Source organism: Centroberyx gerrardi, chromosome 7 (genome assembly GCF_048128805.1).
Source record: "Centroberyx gerrardi isolate f3 chromosome 7, fCenGer3.hap1.cur.20231027, whole genome shotgun sequence".
Classification (NCBI taxonomy): Eukaryota; Metazoa; Chordata; class Actinopteri; order Beryciformes; family Berycidae; genus Centroberyx; species Centroberyx gerrardi.
In genome coordinates, this window is record NC_136003.1 from 29,627,238 (window position 1) to 29,637,720 (window position 10,483).

Sequence of the window (10,483 nt, forward strand, 5' to 3'; positions counted from 1 at the left end):
ATTGCCATATGGGCATCATTCAGTTTCATGTAGACAGTCACTCAGTTCACTACTTTCATCACTGCAGGCTAGAGCAGGTCATTTTTTCCATCCTTTCTCTCTTCCCCCCTCCCCACCTCTCTTGTTGCCCTTCTCTCTCTCTCTGTCCCTGCCTCTCCCTCATTCTCTCCCCCTCTCTCCCTTGTAATGGTATCAAGTGCCCAGGCTCATGTCACCGCCCTGTTTGAGGTGGTTTTGCCCTGAAGAGTCCATTCATGCGGAGTCCTTTTGAGTGAGAAAGGAGAGCTGTCATCTTGTGTATCAGTTTTCATGACGTCAAAATAGAGTCGGAGAGTCGGTAGCAGCTCAGATCTGCGTTTGTCGATACCAGGGAAGTGGATGTAATTTTACAGTTTCAGGGTTGCAGGGTTTATGGGATACAGAAAACCTATTTATTTTTTTGTAAACCCCCTCCACCACCATCACGTTAGTTTTCTCTGTGTTTTTATGATCATGTGCCTGTGGAGCCATTTATCTTAGAAATAGTCGTTATGGAAATCAACAGGACTGCAGTATAGTTACAATGTCTTGGCTCAGGCTGATTAGCAACACAATCTGGATCCAGGAAGTCAGAAGTGAATTTCTGGAGGTGTAAAAAAGGACCCAGATCTTAATTGTTGTTTTCTGTAGATACAAGTCGTGGTTGATAAGAGAACCCCTGAGTTTTAGAACTTTCTATTGGGATTGGGATTGGGACTTTAGTCTGGATGATTTCTTGCAATTCATCTGTCTTGGCCTAAAACACAAAGGTGATCCATGACAGCATTTTGAACCGAAACCTATCTACCTATCTAACATTTATAACTTGAAAAAACTGAACCTGAAAGACATATAGGTTCACATTTTAAGGTATTATAGTTGTTAGCTAGCTAATCTAGGTAGCTAGTTAGCTAACTAGCCAGTAAGCTAGCTAACGTCCCTGCTAAATTCAAACTTGTTATTCCCGAGATTGTCAGTTAATTTGATAACTCTATCTGAAGTCCTCACTCATGTTTTGAAGGAACATTATTGTATCAGTCCTCCAGGTAGAGTTTCCCACCTCGAGTGTGATGTTAGTTCAAAATGGCCGCTGTGGGAATAATGTCAGGTCCATCTAGTTATAGCACCTTAGCACAGTCCTAAACTGTTTGTGGGAATTCTTGCCAATTAATTGCTGCTAAACTGCTGTACATGAGAAACCAAAGGCTGTGTAGACAGGTCAACACATGCTGACTTTCTCAGAGTTGAAATCATCAAGGCTTGTTGTAGCTTGTGTGCTTTAGCCAAGTGTTTTTTTTATATGTGCACAGAATAAGAAAAAGATCTGAGAGGTTTGGGCTTTCATGAATATTTGAAGGAGAAATGAAAGGAAGGCTGTGGGCAGGGTAGACTTCAAACAAACATATGCATGCAGGCATGGACGCGCACGCACACACACACACACACACACACACACACACACACACACACACACACACTCATAAGCTCACCTCACAACAGAAATCAATAACAGTGGGTTGTTCACTACACTGCTAGACCAACTGTGCCATAGTAAGGCTAAATTTTACCACTGCAGCAAAGAATACTGTATAGACTGGTCTGATGTTTGTTGATTCAATTAAAAGCTTGTAATGTTGGTGATCAAGAAATGTAACTCATGTGACACACTTTGTAAGTTGCTCTCATCAGTTAAATGCCTAAAATGTAAATGTAGAATCACAGCCAAGGAATGTTACCAGCCCAGGAGTCTGAGACGAGTATTTTTCAGTCAAGGGCAAGTGCAAAACTGTCCTCACTAGCCAGAATAATTTGGGTTTGAGATGCAGGCAACTAGACAGGAACCCAAATCCTAAGGTTGCACCCCCTTTATTTGCCAAACACAGCTCATACAATGAAGGTCTGTTGTTCATCAATACTTAAGGCCACATCCACACTAATACGTTTTCGTTTTAAAACGGCGTTTTAAAACGAAAACGATCTCCGTCGACATGAGCGTTTCAGAATTAATCTCCGTCCATACTAACACGCCTGAAAACGCATATCACATGACCATTCACGTACACTGGGCATGCGCGTGCCGGTGTAAACAGGAAGCAGATTGTCTACTCTGCGGTTGGTCGCTTAGTTGCAGAAAATACTACGGAGGAAGAACAGCAACGGCGAAAAGTACGACCAGAGATTTCTTTGCTTGGACCGACGACGAGGTGGAACTGTTACTGACAGTAACACACGAGTATAAGGCGGTCGAGGCGGACGTCGTGACTGATAAGACCCAATCAGGAAGTGAACGTGGGCGTCTGCGTCATTGTTTTCAAAAGTCTCCGTTTCCGCCCGTCCAGACTAAAACGCAATCCCGGAGTTTTCGAACTAAAACGGGGTCAGCAGCGTTTTCAAAAGTCTCCGTTTTAGGGGTCCGAAAATGCCGGAGTAGTGTGGACGCTAGGCGTAAATGTAGCAAAAGTTATGCGTTTTAAAACGAAAACGTATTAGTGTGGATGTGGCCTTAGTATTACTATTATGTGATGGCCAGCTGGCCTTCAGGCAGTAGAGAACAGTCACACTGGAATGTTAAAGCCCACCAATACTAGCCCAGCCCCCGCCCACTCACATGACTAGTCCAGGCTGCTCTCTGATACCAAATCTAACACACCCAACCCCCCATGTTCAACCTCAGTCACTTCACTGATACCCAAACCAAGTCTAGTCATCCATGTGATCCCTCCGGGACTAGAGGCCACCCACACTGCTGCTGGATCTTCTTTATCATCAGTAGGGCATGAAACTAACCTTTGTGTGAACCGGCCACAGTGGCGAGTGGAGTCAGAGTTTCAATGGAAAACTTAATGTCTTATAAACCTAAGTAGATTTCAGAATCGTGCATTCTCATTGAATAAAAGGAGTTGGTTAGAAGTTGGTTACTTTCCAAAGCGGCTAGTACAGCCAATATTTACCAGCACTTGGCTAGTGGCTACGTTGAAGTTGATTGGAGAGTTGTTTGTCTATTCATAGAGCTGATATGGTTCTGGGTGTGGCTGTTCAAAACTATCAAAAGTGTTAAATTAACTCTGATGGGTGTGGACTCACATAAACACAGGCATAATGTTGACTTTTACACTCGCAGAGTTAAATGAACACTGACGATTTGGCTGCTTAAGGGCCTACAATCCTAAAAATTCTCAAAATAGGTGTGTTGTTCAGAGACTGTCTTTCCTCTCTGAAGTCAAAGTGAAGTTTGACAGGTCATGTGATCTGACCTGTCGTCCTAGATCAGCAGGTTTATGCAAATCAACCCAGTACTTTTATTCCAGGTCTCTCCCTACCTGAAACTCACCAGCTGCTTTATCCCCCATATAGCTAATCCAAGATGCAGAGAGTTTGGCTACGGCTTGATATATAGCCAAAAGCTATATATCACTGCCGTCTTACAGTCTTACCCCTCGTATTCTTCATTTTTTATCAGAATCATTTTTGCCTTTATTCATAGCTGAGCCAATACCAGAGCAATAGCAAGAGGAGAGAGTTCTGCAAACTCTGTGCCAACCAAAACCAGGCAGCAACACACTGCTGTGGTTTCTTCTGGCCTTGGGAATTCCAGCCTTAAGTTTAGATTCCAGATTTAGTCTCCTTCAGTGTGCCACCTCCCCCAATTTGCAACCTATTCTCCTGGTAGACTAATCCACAGAGCCATTATAATACGCTGTTGGTATGCCAGTAGCCTAATCCTCTCATATACCTCCACTGATGGTCCATATATTCCCAGAGCTGTAGATATAGGGTTTGGTCATTCCCCATCCCCCCTCTAGCTAGTTTGTATGCCAATAGCCTTATCACTTCCACCATGTGCCATATGTTAAAGCCTGTAGCCTTATCCCCAACTCCACTTTATACCAAGAGCCATATGTTAAAGGTGTTATTCCTGCTAGCACAGACTATGGCTTTCTCTCTGGGTGAGTCTGTGCAGTCTGGAACCCAGGAGTCCTGTTCCTGCTTGTAGGATAAATTGACACGCTACCAATCAAGCTAATTATGTAAAATGGGATATGTAAAATGCCATTTTACATAATCAGCTTGCCATTTGGTGGACATCCAAAGCATCTTACAGTAGCATGAATGCATTCATTTTTAGCATGGTTGGGGAATCACACCCCAGGCATTGTAAATGCCATGCTTTGGCAATTCATAGAGTTCATACAGAACAATTCAAAAGCACGCTCCTTAATTAGATGAAAACTATTATTTCTACAAGGAGAGTGAGTTTATTAACTCTGTTTTAAGTAGACGTATAATTTAGTCACCAATATGGCATCCAATTCTCTACCAATTCTGACACCATTCAATTCAAAAGCCTTACACCTCTATACACTCCCAGCTATACCAAAAGTCATAGGCTACATATAGTTATTTTGCAAAATGCCATGTCCATTTTAGAGAATAAAATCATTTTGTATAAAATCAGTTTGTCCAATTCTACAGTACAGCTCTCTACACTATGCCCTACTGGCAATACCTAGACCATAGAGAGTTTGGCCTACATATACTTCTTATTGACCTTCCTACTGACCCACATCGGCCATTTTGATCTTTCGTCACACACAGGAGGTGTATATAGAACTAGCATTACTTCAACACAAAACCGATAGACGTAACAGTTATCAATTTAGCTAGCAATCTCGGGAACAACAACTAGAACGTCTTGAATTCATGCTTGAATCTAGCAGGGAAGTTAGCTAGCTCCCCACCCCGAGTCTATTTATACCAAGATCCAAAGAGCCATAGAGAGTTTGACTTACTATGGCATGCTAACTCTCTCTGTCCCATCCCCCTAGCATTTTAATCACTACTAGCCTAACCCTCCCGTGCCCACTTCCACTGATAGTCAATCCAATTATCCTGATTGGAGGCTCCCCCCCTGCTGCGACTCAGCTGTTGGAGCAGTAAGTAAGTAACAGGATTAGTTAGTCAGCAGTATTGACAGGAAAACCCTCCGCATGAAAAGTCTTTAGCCAGCAGAGCCGACTTCGATTTACTGGAGGTTGATTTAATTACGGCAATTTCTGCTGTCTTGTCGTTAAACGGCACTCTTTCACTTTCTTTTTTTCCTGTTGGTCAGTCTGCCAGTCTAGTTGACTTCAGCCCATTTTTCTCTCTTCCTTTTCTTCCTCCTTTCATCTCTGTTTTCTCCTCTGCTCAGCACCTTTCTGTCTCTTTCTGTCTTTCCGTCTCCTCACCTCTCCTGTCAATAAAGTCGTTTTTTTCTCACCTCTTTCCTTTCATGTGTTTACCCTTGACTTTTTCCCTCTGCAACCAAAGTGTCTGGCACTGTCTGCCTCTTTGGCTCGGTATCTCCCTCGCTCTTGTCTGTCTCTCTTTATCTCGCTCTACCTATCTGTCTCTCTCTCAGTCCAAGACACAAGTCAAGTCCTTTTAGCAATGGCAAGCTGTCTTACATTAAACATCTATCTCTAGAGTTATTCTGGTGAAGATCTCAGCGGGCCGCACCGCACGCAGGATTAGGAACAAAACCCATCCAGATGTCCAGTCCTGCCTCTCTCTCTCTCTTACTTTTTATCTCTCGCTCTCCCTTCCTTTGTCACTCACTCTTTCTCTTTGCCTCTACTGTAGGTCTCTTTGCATGTTCGTTACACAAGCCTCCTAGCCACTTTTAGCATTTGGGTACAGTCATGAATCTTACAGAAAGTCAAAAATCTTCAGTCAAAAACACATCAAGCAGTAAATTGAATGAATTATGTGACGGTTCTCTTTATTATTAAAACCTATCCAAATACAGATTTGAATTTATGCCTCCGTTTCTCTTCTTTGTATCTGTCTATCTCTCTCTGTATCTCTGTTTCTACTGTATCTGTCTCTCTCTCTTTGTAGCTTTGTTTCTACTGTATCTCTCTCTCTCTGTGTATCTACTGTATTTCTACTGTATTTATCTCTCTATCTCTGTGCTTCTACTGTATCGTTCTCTCTGTTTATGTCTGTTTCTACTGTATCTGTCTCTCTCTGTAGCTTTGTTTCTACTGTATCTCTCTCTCTGTGTGTATCTACTGTATTTCTACTGTATTTATCTCTCTCTGTATCTCTGTGCTTCTACTGTATCGTTCTCTCTGTTTGTCTGTTTCTACTATATTTGTCTCTCTGTGCATCTGTTTCTACTGTATCTGTCTCACTGTCTGTGTATCTCTGTATTTCTACTGTCTCTCTCTCTCTCTCTCTCTCTCTCTCTGTGTATCTCTGTGTTTCTACTGTATCTGTCTCTCTCTGTATCTCTGTGTTTCTACTGTATGTCTCTCTCTCTCTCTCTCTCTCTCTCTCTCTCTCTGTTTCTACTGTATCTGTCTCTCTCTGTATCTCTGTGTTTCTACTGTATGTCTCTCTCTCTCTCTCTCTCTCTCTCTCTCTCTCTCTCTCTGTGTTTCTACTGTATCTGTCTCTCTCTGTATCTCTGTGTTTCTACTGTATCTCTCTCTCTCTCTCTCTCTCTCTCTGTATCTCTGTGTTTCTACTGTATCTGTCTCTCTCTGTATCTCTGTGTTTCTACTGTATCTATCTCTCTGTGTATCTCTGTGTTTCTACTGTATGTCTCTCTCTCTCTCTCTCTCTCTCTCTCTCTCTCTCTCTCTCTCTGTATCTCTGTGTTTCTACTGTATCTATCTCTCTCTCTCTCTCTCTCTCTCTCTCTCTCTCTCTCTCTCTCTCCCTCTCTCTCTCCACGCTACATTTCCCCCTCAGAGCAGCGCTGTAATTGCAGGGAGCGCTGTGGTTTCTGATGGGTATCTACGTGTCTATCCGTCCAGCCAGGCCCGGCCCGGCCATTTAAAGGGAGGCTCCGGCTTCACACACCATTTCAGATGAGATAGTCCTTCCAAAATAGAACGCCGCGCTTCCAAGACGGAATGCTACCACATTCCGCAGAGTTCCAGTTCTAGAATCTAGAAGAGTTCTGAAACCAACCAGCCGTAGCCATCAGATGAAAACCTCATATCTACAACAAAACAAACAAGCTTTTCAGGTTTATGTCTATTTTTGAAGTTAGTGTTTTGAATGGGCTTCATGTGTCCTGGGAATCATAAATTTGACATTAAGCATAACTCCATTTTTAACCTATTTTCTCACCTTTTTTCCATCAGACTGATCAATTCTGACCAAAGTCTCGTCAATTACTTCACTAAAGAACAACTTACTGCTAACTGCAACTTACATGTGCTGCTGTGAAAAGTAGTGCAAATGAAATAGTGGAAGTTGTCAGGTCATGGATAAACTATAGACATGTCTCATTATAGAGTGAGCAATACAGTCAATGTGTTGGATGCTTTTGGGGTTGATTTTTGAAGGTCCACTGGCCCTTTGGGACTGTATTGGAGAGCTGCACACCCACGACAGCAAGACGTAAGTTGCTCTATAGTGAAGCTATTGATGAGACTTTGGTCAGAATCAATTGTTTTGATGGGAAAAGATGAGAAAATAGGGTCACAGGTCAAAAATGGCTGGAGTTGTGCTTTAACACATTGCACCATGTCACCTTTTAAGTAGGCAAGTACACATTCTGTACAGTCCCATGGCACATTTTTGGCGATTATCTAATTAATCAAATCAATTTATTTCCATGTGATCTGAGCCCTATATGATCATCTCATCGCTACATTTTAACAATAACAACATTTCTTTCCTTTTATTACTTAGACACTGCTCCGTACAGAACAGATTTGATTTGTACAAAATGATTTGCGATGATGTTTCATAACATCCAGGTATGGAGAAGTGAAATGTCTCACTCCTTCTGACTTGGGCTCTAAAGGAGCACGGTGCTGTGGTAAAAATAAAATCACCCAAGTTGGAGCGAACAGGTTTCCGTGCAACAGCAATGAAGCTATCGTTACCACCTTACATTTTCTGTTACACTTTAGCCATTTAGCTGATGACACACTTATCCAGCTTCATTGACAAGAAGTTTAACAGTAGAAAAGGCTTAAGCTCCTGGATCAATATAATAGTGTCTCTCTGACTCTATAAGCAGAAGGAATCCATTGCTGTGAATGCTGATCTCTTCTGGTTCGACTTGTTCGTCTTCATTTCCAGGTTAAAAAAAGAAAAGCTTATGTCAGGGAGCAGTCTGTCGGGGACTGGGTGACTTCAGAGTTTGGCACTCAGGTTACAAGATGCTCTTCGGTATGTGAAGTATGTCAAGGTTTCCAACTACGTGTTACTGTGGCATTCTTTACTAATTAAATCATGTGCCAAAATATGTACACACGCACCAGTTGCACGCACACACCCCTGCTCCTCTAGCTTTTCAATAGAGCTGTTATATAACATAGAAACCATTCAGTCAGGTACAGTTCAATCCAAAAGCGCTGGATTATTTGACTTCTCTCTTCTCATTCTTACTCATTAATAATGTTGAAATGTGTTACTGATGTCCGTTAGTGTGTTCATACAAAGAGAGTGGCATTTCTACTTTAATTTTAGACATACAGTTTTGGCTGAACAAGTGATAATCATTTTAAAAAATCATCATACTTATAAATAAAATGCATACATTGTGAAAGATGCTTCCTCCACTCCTCCTTTTGCATTTGCATACCGCATTGTTACAAAAAAATCAACATTATTCATTCAGGTCAAGCAGACTGTACTGGATTATTTGACACATCTCTTCTGATCTCATTTATTACATAAGATAATTATTTGCTATTTTATTGAACACTTATTTGTCTTTTACCTGCAGCGCTAATACATAAACTAGAAACTTGTAAGCCAGTCCATGCATTAAATGTGACGCTCTCTTTATTTACTTGAGAGAAGAAACGAGAGATGAGGAGAGTACAGGACAGTATAAAGTAGAAACTATTCAGTCAGGTACAAGTCAGATAGCACTCAAATGTCTTTATTAATCACTTCTTCTGTCCATGCACTGCAGAGACATTTGATTTCTCTGCGTAGAAACACATCCTTCATCCTTTGATTGTCACATACAGTACAATAAAAGAAGATATGAATATTGTCATGCATCAAAACACATACTCATGTGACTGTTGCACACCCATTTCAACCCTTTTATCATTTGCATACAGCACCTTTACATAGTCAAAGATTTTCAGTCAAATAATATCAGTCAGAAACACTAAATTACTGTGACAGCTCTCCTTATTAAATCAAACCAATAGAGAGAAACATTCGATTTTTCATTCCAGACACACTGTACATTCTTTGGCGTTCACATACAACACTCTTACATATAGAAACTCTTCATTCAGGTATAAGTTGTTATTTTTATTTGATGTTTTTATGCTTTATATTGCTTTATGTTGTGCGTCTGTAACCTTTAAGTCGGTCATTGATGCTGCTTTTCTTGGCCAGGTTCTTCTTGTAAAAGTGATCAGTGTGTGTCAGTGAGGATTTCCTGGTTAAATAATGCTTAAAAATAAATGGTTAAAATGTCAATCAGATACAGTACAAAAACTTAAAGATGTCTTTATGAATTCAGTTGTGTCCCCATACACTCTACGAACCAGTAATCCCTTAAAATAACTTTATATTTACATTAATTCACCCCTTAACTCATGCAAAATCCCCTTAAAATGAATTAAGGGAGTTATAAATGGAGGAGACTCCATCAAAACCACCTTAAACACCCCTTAATTTTTGACTCCTTACTTTCTAATTTAATGTAAAATTCAGGGAGACAGGAATTTCCCATTAATAACTCCTTAATAATCCTGTAAACCATGCATAAAAGGCATGAAAAATCCCTTAATTACTAGTGTCATTAAGGGATTTAAGGGGTTTGGTTTCGTAGTGCATGTGTGAGACATTTTACTTTTCAAGGCGAAATTTTTGCCACTTGAAATAGTAAATATTTCAAAAACTCTGATGATTCTAGCCTCAAAAATATAACTTTTCTGCAAGCAAAGGTCCTCAGATCAGTCAGAACTAATAACAGCCTCTAATGACTTTATTTTCACAATATCAATCATGTTGTAAGAGCAGTAGAGTCGTTTTTTTCCCCCCAAATGGTTGATATGTCTCATAAGGGACTCAGTCAGACTCAGAGAGCAGTGACATTCGACAGCTTGCCTTTATCATTCCAATCTTCTGTCATTACATATAGACACATTTGTCTTTTTAATGTGGAAATCCGTTCTGTGGCTGTCACACGCAGCACTCTTACATAAAGTATAAACTCCTCACTCAAATGCAAGATAGCGTCGGATGATTTGACATTACTTTGAGTTGTGTGACGACTCTTCTTCTCGTTCCTTAATGTCGGTCATTCCCGCGGGCAAACTGCCGGGATGGAAGAGGAGCTTGACATTTTGAATTTCACTCTGTTATATTTGAAGAGTCCTTTGCCAAAAAGAGAGATCCAGCATTTGAAAAATATGATACCTACTTTGACAGATTATTACTGGTATGAATTTAAAACTCATGGATTATTCTCGATGATATTGGCTATAAC